Source organism: Lutra lutra, chromosome 11 (genome assembly GCF_902655055.1).
Source record: "Lutra lutra chromosome 11, mLutLut1.2, whole genome shotgun sequence".
In the NCBI taxonomy this organism is placed as follows: Eukaryota; Metazoa; Chordata; class Mammalia; order Carnivora; family Mustelidae; genus Lutra; species Lutra lutra.
Genome location: NC_062288.1, coordinates 9,216,840 through 9,230,315, shown reverse-complemented (window position 1 = coordinate 9,230,315; position 13,476 = coordinate 9,216,840). Strand labels below are relative to the sequence as shown.

The 13,476-nt window shown below is 38.5% G+C and overlaps 1 pseudogene; it reads left to right on the top strand.

Annotated features, from left to right (window-relative positions):
* The first annotated feature begins 2,158 nt into the window (after positions 1-2,158).
* Positions 2,159-4,535, top strand: LOC125081297 (acyl-coenzyme A thioesterase THEM4-like; annotated as a pseudogene).
* Positions 4,536-13,476: the final 8,941 nt, after the last annotated feature.

Below are 13,476 nucleotides of genomic sequence, written 5' to 3'. Positions count from 1 at the left end.
TCCACTTTGTAATTCATTCACAACACATCTGCTCCAAAGTTTTGACCCTGAGTTTCAAGTATTGTCACTCCAGGTGTCCCATAGCTCTTCAAATACCCGCCTACCTAGTAAGCACTGATTAAAAGCTGAAAATATAATTTTTCCTTTCTTTTTGATTATTACCAAAAAAAAAAAACCCAAATCTATAACACATGATTTCACATAATGTGCACTTACAATTATTTTTTGGTCCACAGTCTATAAAGAGTAAGCAGATATGCAAATTTCTGTAGTATATACCTTGAAATCACATGAATCTCTTAAATTATTAAAAATTATTATTAAGGGGGGCGCCTGGGTGGCTCAGTGGGTTAAAGCCTCTGCCTTCGGCTCAGGTCATGATCCCAGGGTCCTGGGATCGAGCCCCATGTCGGGCTCTCTACTCTGCAGGGAGCCTGCTTCCTCCCCTCTCTCTCTCTGCCTGCCTCTGTGCCTAATTGTGATCTCTCTCTCTGTCAAATAAATAAAATCTTTAAAAAAAATTATTATTAAGGTAATATTTTTAATTGACTTAACAAGATGCCAAGATAACAAAGAGTAAATTACAGGTGTTATATTTACCTCAGAAAATTTGAGTTTACTTGACTGTTGGGTCACTGAACCTCTTGGTTTTTCTGGAACTAGGATTTTGCTAGGATTTTGGAATTCCAATGCTAAAATCAGGATGGGTAGTTTCCCATTTTCTCCACTATTGTCTCCTTCTTTCACCTGCCAGGCATTGCCTTGGTGGAGCTAGTTCTTAAATCAGCACTGACCAAAGCAGAAACTAAGTCAGAACCCTCAACCCACTCATCCAGTGGGACCAAACCTAATGTTGCTGACTACAGACCTGTTGTTTCTGTGCAGGAGATTAGCACCAGACATTTGTGGAGCATACGTGGTAGTGTTCATTTTGTTCCCTGCCCCATTTATCTATCTAATGATTGTATTAGATTCTAATTCGATTCTAACCTTTACAATCAGACTTAAATTTTGGTTTAACTCCTTAACGATCCACTTCACTGCTGGGAGTAGACAAGAGCTATTAACACTCCTTAGCTTGTCTAGGCCCCAAAATCCTGCATAATTCCTGCCAATAACTCTGCTAATTAAAAATCTAAACCTCCTCTCTGGACCTCTTCTGCACGAGCTGTGGGCTATGGTCTTGCTTTGGCTGCTCCAATCCCAGAAGCTAAGTAACTATTTCCATTTGTCTTCATAGTTATTTCTGACGTTCTTGAATTTCTTCTACCCAATTTGCCTAATTGAATATCTTTCCCTGCCTCAATGCTTCTCAAACTTTAATATGCATAAGAATCTCCTGGTGAGTTTTCTGAGCTCTATCCCCAGAGATTCTGATTCAATAGGTCCAGAAGTGCCCATGAATTTGCATTTCTAACAAGCACACAAGAGAGACTGATACTCTTGGTTCAGGGGACACCCTTTGAGAACTGGTGTTTTCAAGTAAACACGGACCAGAGGGAAGACCTCCCTGTTTCTTCTAAACCCCTATCCAGTTCACTTCTCACTTCATTTTCTTCTTATCTGCTCATTTTGGCTGCTGAGGTGCTCGTGCGCCAAAGGACTGACATAAAACCACGGGCCCTGAAGGCTGGAAAGACTGACATCACTGCTGACATTTTCCTTTGGCAATATCCCTTTTCTTCACATAGAGTGAGGTAAAATAGAGCCTATTTTAAATTTTAACTTTTAGTTCACTCTCTAAAGAGGGGTGCACATTTATCAGATTAAGTCAGCAGCTGAAATAGATTTAAATTCATTCAATGTTCCTGCCTGTTTCCTCAAAGCATTTTTACTGAATTTAACAACGTGAAGTGGGACAAAATGCAGAAATTTGCCCCAAGTAGCTTCCACCTCTGATACACAGTCTCTTACAGCCTTCATGGATTGAGTTTGAATTTAATAAAATGGATATAAATAAGTCGTCTGAAGTGTTTTCATTTCTCTTCTCAATTTGAACCGTCAGAATGTAAGATAGAGGAAAAAATAGCATAAAACTAATATTGTGGAATGGAGGCATGTATTACTAAAAATTCTCATATTAATGTTATTGGTTATATTGCCAGCTCTGGGGAATTTCAGCCAGGATCTCATCAGCATTAAAAGATAGGAAACGGCTATGAAGGTTGCTGAGGTAGGATTTCTTGTGTCTCTTCCGGAGGATGGATAAATAGGGACTTTAATGACTTGGGGCTTCTTTTTCATGGTGCATATAGCGGTAAATGTAAATATAGATGAGCTGAAAATAGGTTTAAAATTAGAAAAAGAGGTGACTTATTCACTGATTCCTATTTTGAGTGCAAAAGAAACAAAAATTCCTAAGTAGCTCTGGAGCCAAAGAGGAAATTTAAAAATATCATAGGTTATTGAGAAAACAAGGTTAATGAAAAGATTTTGTGAAAACTTAGAGAATTTGGTCAAACTCTGAAGACTAAAATACTACTTTTTTGTTTATTGTTTTTGTTTTTTAAAAGACTTTATTATTTTCAGGTTCATAACAAAATTGAGAAGAAGGTTCAGAGAGATCCCTTATGCCCTCTCCTCCATTATCAAAACCCCACCCCAGCAGAGGGGTATATTTGTTGCAATTGATTAACCTACATTAATACGTCATTATCACCCAAAGTCCATAGTTTACATTAGGGTTCACTCTTGTACATTCTGGGGGTTTTGACCAGTGTATAATGACATATATACACCGTTATGGTATCCTAAAGAGTATTTCCAGTACCCTAAAAATCCTCCGTGCCCTGCCTGTTCATTTCTTTCTCCCACCAATCCCGGGCAGCCCCTGATGTTTTTACTACCTTCATAGTTTTTCCTTTTCTAGAAAATCATAGAGTTGAAATCGTACAATGTATGGCCTTCCCATACTGGCTTCTTTTACATGAAACTATGTATTTGAATTTCCTCCATGTCTATTCATGGCTTGAGAGTTCATTTCTTTAGGTGCTGAATAACATTCCATTGTCTAGCTATATCACAGTTTATCTATTCACCTACTGGAGCATATCTTGGTTTCCTCCAAGTTTTGTCAATTATGAGTAAAGCTGTTATAAACATCCATGTACAGGTATTTGTGTAGATAAATATTTTCAGCATCTTTGGGTAAATACCAGAGAGTACTTTTGCTGATAGTATGGTAAGACTATGTTTAGTTTTGTAAGAAACTACCATACAATCTTTCAAATTGGCTGTTACTTTGCATTCATACTCATAATGAATGAAAGTTCTTCTTGCTCCATATCATCACCAATATTTGATATTATTAATTAATTAGTTAATTAATTGACATTTTGGCTATTCTAGTAGGTGTGCTGCAGTATCTCATTGTTCTAATTTGCATTTTCCTGATGACATGACATGGAGTACCTTTTCATCTACTTATTTGCCATGTGTATATATTCTGTGATGAGATGTCTGTTAATGACTTTATCTCATTTTTTAATGAGACTGTTTTCTTATTGTTTAATTTTAAGAATTTTTTTTTCATATTTTTGATAATAGTTCTTTATCACATATGTCTTTGCAAGTATTTTCTTCCAGCCTATGGCTTGTCTGTTTATTTTTCTTGACAGTGTCAAAGAACAGAAAGTTTTAATTTTAATGATGTCCAGTTTATCAAATATTTCTTACATAGATTGTGGCCTTTGGTGTTTTATCTAAAAAGTCATTGCTGGGTGTCACATACCCCTCCATGAATGGGCAGGAGCAAGTGGGTGGGCAGGTGACCAGGCAGCCATCTTGATAGAGCCTGGGCACCCTGAGCCAAGCTGTGGAGCTGTTCCTTGTAACTGCATCTGCCTGGGGGGTGAGGAGGAGTGATCCTCCACAAGGAGGTGTTCCCCCACTGGTGAGGGACCATGCAGCTGTGCAGAGGTAGTGTTCTTCTGAGATCATTAATAGGAACCATTCTCTCTCATGCCCAGCTTGAACAAGGACATGAGACTCCTCTTTGACCAGTTCACGAAGAAATATGAAGATGACTCCTAGAAATGTTTGCCTTCATACAAATGTAAATCAACTTGAAGTAGTCAAGACTTCAAAATCTTTTTTGTGACATAAAACCTGTAAAATAACAAGTGTCATAGCCCCAGCTCTTCCCTAGAAGCTTTAAGGAAGGCCTGGGCCTTGAATATGTGATATTCCATAATAATGTTGAAGAAAGGATAGTTTACATATTTCAAGGAGGTCCTTATCTGCAAGGAGCAGCTGGCTTCCTTCATGGAGGTGCCATTGCAACCATGATTGATGCTACTGTTGGTATGTCTGCGATTACAGTTGAGGAACTGTCAAGACTGACAATCTCAGCACTAATTTTAAACTGTCAGTCCCCCTTTGTTCTGTTTTTGTGATAAACAGCCAACTTGATAAAGTTGAAGGAAGGAAATTGTTTGTTTTCTGTGATGTTCAAAGCACAGATGAGAAGGCCCTATATATAGTCAGAGGCAACAAGTTTATTGGTAAAGCTGGATCCCAAAGAAATTTTGACTTAAGAGAGCTGCTGGTGCATTCTACACCAGTCTGCACTAGGCTTTCTCTCCTCCAGAAGAAGCTGCTGTCTCCAGTCCTTCTTTACTTACCTGCTGTTGAGTCCCCCAGATGATGAAGCCTGCTAACACTGACCTTCCTGAACAAATCTTCAGAATACAACTCCAAGAGCTCTTTCCACCTTCTAAACTTTTTCACATAGAAGCACTCTCTACTGGGGGGGGGGGTGTCATTGCCAGATGAAAGGTCATCTAGATTTTCTTCTATGTTATCTTCTAGGAGTTTTATATTTTAAATTTAGGTCTGTGGTCCACTTTGAGTTAATCTTTCAGGTTACATAAAGTCTGTTTTCTGTTTGTTTTATGTGCATGTTTAATTGATCCAGCACCATTTGTTAAAAACAAAACGAAACAAAACAAAAAAAAACCTCTCTGCTCCATTGTGTTGTCTTTGCTCCTTTGTCAGAGATTAGTTGACTATTTATGTGGGTCTATTTATGGGCTTTCTATTCTGTTCCATTGATCTATTTGTCTGTTGCCAATACCGCACAATCTTGATTACTGTAGCTTAAAATAAGTATTAAAATTGTGCATTGTCAGTCCTACAACTGTGTTCTTCTTCAATATTCTGTTGGTTATTTTTGGTCTGTTGATTTTCCACATAAGCTTTAGAATCAGGTTTTCATCACCAGAAAATAACTTGCTTGGATTGTGATTAGAATTGCATTGAATCTATAGATCAAGTTGGGAAGAGCTGACATCTTAATAATATTGAGTTTTCCCATCCATGAACATGGAATATCTCTCCATTTATCTAGTTACTTGATTTCATTCATTAGTTTTATAGTTTCTCTTGTATAGATCTTGTATTTATATTTTGTTAGAGTTATGTCTAAGTATTTTATTTTGGGAGAGGCTAATGTAAAAGTGTTGGATTTTACATTTCAAATTTCATTTGTTTATTTACTGTTACACAGGAAAGTGGTTGACCTTTTGTATATTTTTAACCTCATACCTTGTAACCTTGCTATTAGTTCCAGGAGTTTTTTGACTGATTCTTTCAGATTTTCTACATAGGCAATCATGTGATCGATAAAGATTGTTTCATTTTTTTCTTCCAAATCAGTATATGCTTTATTTCTTTTTCTTGTCTTATTATTTTAGCTGGGACTGCTTTTATTTTAAAAGAAGAGATGAAACAAATGAACAAAGTATTCAATTCAATAACTTAGAACAGATGAGGAGATTCTGGTTAAGATGCTATACTAAGTTCATGCTTTGGTGCTGTCTCCATTCTCAACTCAAAGCAATAATAGATAAAATACTTAAAAAATACAAAACAGGACATATGTTGATGGCAAAGGTTACTGGAATGTGACTACGGGCACTAAAGGCAGGGTTTAGCACCTACTGGGTAGATTCGAGAACCAGGCTCCTGACCTAAAGTTGGTTGAGGGATGAGCCTTCTGACAGAAAAACAAACGAAGTCTCATTTTTAGAAGATTTTGACATATGAAGGCAGCTGGACAAAGGCATAGTTTCATGTCCACATCTGAACCAATCAATCTCTTTTTTAATAGCATTGACCAAAACACATTGTTCAAATAATATTGTCCCCCATATGAATATGAACTAGGATTCCTAGGATTACCTGTTTCTAACCTGGTATCTGGGAGACTAAGTGGAGGCAACACAGAGTCTCTACATAAAAAGAGGTAAACAGAGAGAATAAGAAAAAAGAAAATAAAAGCAAAAGCAAACAAAAACTTCTCCAAATACAGGCTTGCAAAAAGATAAAAAGATATAGGACAAAATTAAGAAATAAAATATTAAATTTACTGCAGATAAGGTTATTCAGAATAGTTGGGCAAATATTTGCAATAATTATATTTAAGAATGTAAAAAAGATGTAAAAAGAAATAGCTTCTATGAAAAATGTGAGCAATGATATACTTAAAAAGCAGAAAAGCTAAAAGCAGCAAGATAAAAATAAAAACCAGTTAAAATCCTAGAAATAAAACTATTTTAAGAAGCTATATGGGAGGGATTTTAGACTAGACACAATTGCGTAGTGAAATGGTGAACTAGAAGCTAATGCCAAGGAATTGGTTCCAGGTGCTACTACAAGAGCTAGAACCAAAAACGTGAAGTAATATGGGGACATGGAAACAGTTTGAGAATCTCCCATATATATTTGATGAAAGCTCCAGAACAGAAGAAATGAAGACACAATATTTTAGGAGATAACTTTCAGCATTAAAATAATCAAACAAAATTATTTGAGATCTGAGATCAAAAGAGCAATCTAAGCTCTTCAAGATAGTTAAAGAAGAACAAATCCACACCTAGACCCATAACATATTGCAGAATATTCAAACTATAAAGAAAATCTAATGTGTATCCTGAGGGAAATAAGCATTAATCTACAAAGAAATAAACTTACCGACAGTAAACAGTAGGCACTGGTAAATGGGGATCATATTTTCAAAGTGCTGATGTAGCTAATTTAGCCTGTATGAGGGACAAGCTCAACTGGAAGAATGGCAACATTGCAAATGAAATGTAGTTGGTATCTCACTCTTCCTTTAAATATTTCCAGTGAAAGAAGTCCTTTTCCTCTCTTAAAATGAGCAACGTCATGATCTTTCTGGGCACTCTTAAGTTAATAAAGGGTTTTATGGGCACTTCGAGATATGAAACACATTTTTAAACCAGTCCTTACACTGGCCAGTCCTATCCCATAGTTAGAGATCCTAATTTTGTTCAAAATTACATCACTCTCCTCCTTTCAGCTGAGGTTGGTGGGGAAGATGGGGGACAGGAAATTTTCACTGGACTTGTTAAGAGCCAACTCTCTATTTTCTGGGTGGAGTAATGTTTGCAGCTGGCTCTGATTCATATGCACCTGATTGACATGGCCTGATGTTCTCTTTCCTGTAGCTACCTTTACCCTCTGTCTTCAGGCCACTAAGAACCTCGTATGTCACCTTCAACCTCTGGTACTGAAGCCCCATTCCCATGGGAAGCCTGTTGGACAGGACCCCAAAAGACTCATGCCAGTGTTCTCAGGGATTGGCCCACATTTGGCCCATGGGTTAAGTTCACGCTTTCCTTTGCCATGACCAACTTTGGAGTTGCTGGCTGATCCTAATCTGGTCACTTCTCCCTCAGCTCTCCTGTTAGCAGCTAATCTGCCATCATCAGTTTTTCACATTTCCCAGGCAGGGTTCAGAAGCTAGCCCTCAGTGTTCACTTCACAGCCCACATTTTATGTTCTCCCCATGATCCAACTGGAATTTGATATTAAAGATTCAGCTTCACTTCACTGCACAATTGCCCCAGGTAGGATGGCAGACAGGGTCCTCACCCAGTGACACCTACAAGGTCGTTCAACATGGCTGAACCATTTCCTGTGAAAATGTGTACACCTTAGTGGGTTGTCTGTCTTAGAACTTACTTTGGACTTGGGTGCCTTGAGTTTTCTTACTGAATATCCCATTATATCAACTAAATTAACATTCAAGACAATTTAGACATTTTTAGATGAAAAAGACCAAGAGGTATGACAAATGCTAAAATATTGAGATGTATTTTGTCAGGGAGAAAAATGAACTTGGAGGGAAGATATGAATGTAATGTGTACAGAAATTAATTAAGTGTGAGAGTAAATGTAATTAGCTATTACATTTATTTTTAGGTTTTGTTTTATCAAAGGTACGCAGGCACATAATTTAAGCAGTGAAGTAGTTCTATAGCAGTTGCTTCTTTTAAAACCCGACAGTTTCCAACCTCTCCATCCCCTCAGGCTCTCTCTCTTGTCAATCTTATCAAGTCCCATTTTATAAAGACAAACAAACAAGCAAAAAACCAAATATATGCTATAAAAGTACAAATAGAAAATTCCAGTGTAGACCACTCCTTTGACTAGACAGGTATACCTAGCTGCCTGCCTGAGCATGGCACTTGGATGTCTAGGAGGAATCACAGATCAATAAGGTCACAACTGAACTCCTGACTTTCTTCTTTAAACCTGCATTATGAGACAGACCAAAAATAAAATTATGCTCTTTTAAAAAATCCTACTTTAAATTCATCAACAAATCCCATTGGCTCTAGTGGAAATATTCCTAAATCTTACCATTTCCATCACTGCCCCATGGATCTCACTCCTTCTATGCTCTAGTTTTCCTGCTCTGGTCCATTCTCACCAGTGGCTTTGCTGTTCCTCCAAGGTCCCCACGCTAGCCCAGCTCAGTAGCTGCTGGTCCTTCAGCCTGAACGTTCCTCCATCTGGATAGTTTCCTGGCTGCCTCCATGCTCCTCCACTCAGGCCTCTGCTTAACTACTATCTTATCAATTTATCTCCTTGTATCTAATTCATTTTCACTCGGTACCTGTCACCATGCCATTCCTGTCTCTTGCTCATTCTCCTTTTGTCTCTTTCTCTTTTTCTACTTGCATGGACATACACACACACGGTTTGTTAATTGGTTTTTATTAGTTTATAAAATGTCTTCTCTCCCTAGAATGAAAGTTCCATGAGAACAGATACTTTGTTTTATTGTATTGCTATGCCTGGAATAATGCTTGTCATGTCGTAGGGCTCCAATACATTAATCTTTTACTGTTTTATTGAAGTACATAATACATCCAGTAAATTTCACACATCTTAAGTGTATAGCTTAATGAGTTTTTATAGTATTCATATACACACATGCAAACACCATCAAGATGTGGGACATTTCCATCTCCCCAGAAGGTTCCCTTGTGCCCTTTTCAGTCAGTACCTGCTCCAGGATGTAACCACCAACATATTAGTTTTGCCTATTCTTGAATGGCATATAAATGAACCTTATATCGTATAAGTCTGTCTGGCTTCTGTTGCTCAATATTTGTGATTTTCATCATGTTGCTGTGGTATCAATAGTTCATTCTTATTTTTATGGCGGCAAGTATTTTTTGTATGAACATACGTATATTTATTGTTTTTTCCTACGGGGTGGAAATTTGGGCTGCTTCCAATTCTTTACAATTGTGCATGCTCTTGTGTATGTCTTCTGGTGCAAGTATGCACTCATCTCTCTTGGGTATATATCTAGTAGGGATTGTAGTGTTACAGAGTAGCTGTGTGTCTCACTTTAGTAGACACTGCTGGACAGCTTTCCAAAATGGTTGGACCACTTTACACCCACACCAGCAATAACTACTAGTATCATCCCCCTCGTTTTTCTATCATGGTTCTATCAGGAAAGAGAAATTGCTCATCTGGTTGGAATCATCACTATACCATACCAGGAACTACACAATTTTGTGTCCAGATCAAATTCACTTTAACTTGTGCAGAATTGATCACTCCCTTACTGTGGATGCCAAGAGAGCTCTAGCATAGGTGGAAACTGCTCCTATTTTTCAACAAAATATTCAAATGATTCCAGTAAAGGTCTATTGCCCCATTCCATGAGGTTGTAATCTGCTAGAAGTTGAGACAGCTTTTATCTATGGATACTTGTTGAGGGTTCAATTGTGTCCCTCATAAAGATAAGTTCAAATCCTAACTCCTGTACTTGTAAAAGTGATTTAATTTAGAAATTGAGTCTTTGTAGATGTAATCAAGTCATAATTAATTATAACTAATAATTATTAATTGCCCTAATCCATTGACTGGTACCATTATAAGAAGGACAGTTTTAGACACAGACACACAGAGAGAATGTCATGCATGATAGTTAATTTTAGTTCTCAACTTGACTGGGCCATGAGTGCCCAGATCTTTGGCCAAATATTACTCGAGGTGTTTTTTGTGAGGGTATTTTAGGTTGAGATAAGCATTTGAATCAGTAGACTTGGAAAAGCAGATTGCCTCTCCTGATGTGGGTGGGCCTCACCTAATCAGCTAAAAGCCTGAGTAGGACAAAAAAGCTGACCCTTCATGCAGTAAGGGAAAATTATTTTCTGCCTTGAACTGGGACATCAGCCTTTTCCCTGCCTTTGGACCCAAACTGAAACTTAGGCTCTTCTTGGTCTGAAGCCTCCCAGCCTTCAGACTAGACCTACTCTATTGGCTCTGCTGGTTCTCAGGTTTTCACTTGGACTGGGACTCCACCATTGGCTCTCCTGGGTCTCCACTTGACTCACTCTGCCGATCTTGGGACTTGCCTGCCTCCCTAATGGCATAACTGCATAATCAGCTCTGTTTCTCTGGAGGACCCTGACTGACAGACCATGCAAAGATGGAGCCAGAGATCAGAGTGATACATCTACCAAAAAAAGGAATCCCAAGAATCAAGAATCACTGGCAACCACCAGAAGCTAGGCAAGAAGTATGGAACAAAGGCTTTCTCAGGGTCTCAGAAAGTCTTTAGAAAGAACCAATCTTGCCCACACCTGGATTTCAGAATCCCAACCCCCAGAGCTGTAGAGAATACATTTCTGTTGTTTTAAGCCTTCAGTATGTGATCATCTGTTACACAGCCCTAGGAAATGAATGTAATACCTTTACTCAGCAAAATGCTATTGGTAGAGTCTGGTGATCAGAGTCCACAAGCAGGAAAAAAAGGAAGTTCAGGGCTGTTTTTTCCCCTTGTACTTTATGAATTTTCTATTCTATTTCTATTCTAGTGGCTGTCTGACCTTAAAAACATCTCAGTAGAGGTCCTATCACATAAGCCATATGAGCAGGTGTTGTAGAAGACCTTGCTGTGGGGGACCTTCTGGCCCAAGAAGTCCTCTTGCCTCATGGTTGCTGCTGACAGAGAGAATCCAGCAGACAGATGACAACACTTACCTGAGCCAGTGCCTGGGTAAAGCCAGTTCCACTCAATAGATGCCTGTGGACTTGTGCAATGTGGTAATGGTGGTGGTTGCAATGGGGCCTCTTCTACTAAAACAACTATTATACTCTAAGTGGAGAATCTACCCTCAAGTTCTGTGACTTGGTTTAATACACACTGGTAGCTCCTTCCAACCCTGTATGTGGACCCCAGGATGTACCTGCCGGACTCACACTGCACAAAATCAGGTCCAGAAGCCCTCATTGGATTCAGATGTCGCTCTTGAATTTGGTGGCATACTGGAAAGATGTTTATCCAGCGGACCGTAACAGTAGAACACGGGTCAATAAGGAAAAATCAGGCACCAAGCAGAAAGAAAGAAGAAGCAACATGGACATCAGTTTCATTGTAGTGCCCTGATGATCTTGCATGTTTCCATATAGGTCAGGATGGGGAGGGTTCACCACAACCTGTCCCGAGTCTTTGCAAACATGATGTATTGCCCCAGTGCACGGGGAGATAAGCAGCCTTGTAGGCAGCTGTCAAGGCAGTTGCCCATCCTCCTCTCTATCTCACAGGAGGCTTCTGTGAGGCTTTCATCTGTACCTCTCATGTCAGTAAAACTTGGGACACCACTTAATTTCCTTTTGGGTGTAGTTGCACCTTGTAAAGTGCTATGGCTCCTTGGTGGTTGGGTAACTCACTGCCCATGCTGCTCGGCATCTGGACCCTCTGGCTCAGTGTCATCCCGTAGAACTAAAGACATGGGGAAATGTCACCATGCCTTTTTTTTTTTAAAGATTTTATTTATATATTTTTATTTATTTGACAGAGAGAGACACAGTGAGAGAGGGAACACAAGCAGGGGAGTGGGAGAGGGAGAAGCAGGCTTCCTGTGGAGCAGGGAGCCCGATGCGGGGCTCTATCCTAGGACCCTGGGATCATGATCTGAGCCGAAGGCAGACCCTTAATGACTGAGCCACCCGGGCGCTCCACTATTTGGCTTTTGTTGTAAGTGATAAGCCATGTGGATCCATTGAGGCAGTCTGTGTCTATGGGAGTACGGCGGGCAGACCTACCAGACACAGCAGGGACACCTGCAGCTCCGTATTCATCCCCTCATCCCCTTGAGACTGGGGACTTCCTCACTCTTTGGCAGTAACATGTATCACAGCAAGAAACTGGATCTTCGGAAGCAGAGGTAAAGTTCTGAAAACGGCTTTGGTTGACTTGTTAAATGGCTCTGAGCCCTGGCTTTCTCTTTTGTCAAATGGGGACTGTAATTTCTATTTTTCAGGTTGGCTGTGGGAATAGCATGATCTTAAGTTCACTGGGCTTAGAATAAATTCATAAAATGAAAGTCCCATAATGTAAGTATGAAGTCAAATGATGGGACTGTTTTGTGCTACAGAATTTTCCTAAAAGGCTGTAAAATTTAAATAGAGCCAAGATTATTTCATGGTAATTGCATCTGTTGGGTGCTTGTATCATTTTTATACAGTATTTTTTGCTGTTAAGTGAAAGATACTTGGCCATTGCTCTAATTCGTATTTTGGTTATTTAGGAGCGTATTTTCTTACATTTTATTTACTATTTATAAGCCTGGATACAGTTTTGTGTGTGACCTATTTTAATCTTTTCCCAAATATCTAATTGGATGTTAATATAAATATCAATCAAGATGCAAAATGAAATTGACAAATGCTTTTTCCCAATTGCAGAATTTTTTAAAAAATATTTTTCTTGGTCTATTCCATCTTAGTTATTTTTTTCTTTCTGCATATTGTAAATATTTTATATTCAAATACATTTGTTTATTCCTCTGTGATTTCCTCTACTGCTTCAAAGCTGAGATTGCCCTCATGATACAGATCTGATAAATATTTTATTATATTACTTTGGATTTTCTTTTTTAGATTTTTACAGTTTTATATTTTGTTTGATTTGGAAGTTAATTTGTTTGTATTTACCTTAAATATTCTTACACAACTGTTAGGCACTAAAAAAACATCTAATTAAATGACATTTTAATGTATAGTTGTTCTTGACATTCTATTGATCAAATCATACATTTTAATATACAATGACACTATTTGTGACCTTTCCATTTGTTTTCCATTATTGCTACTATCTGAGACCAAACATTTTCTCATTGTTTGTTCACTGTATTTATTTGA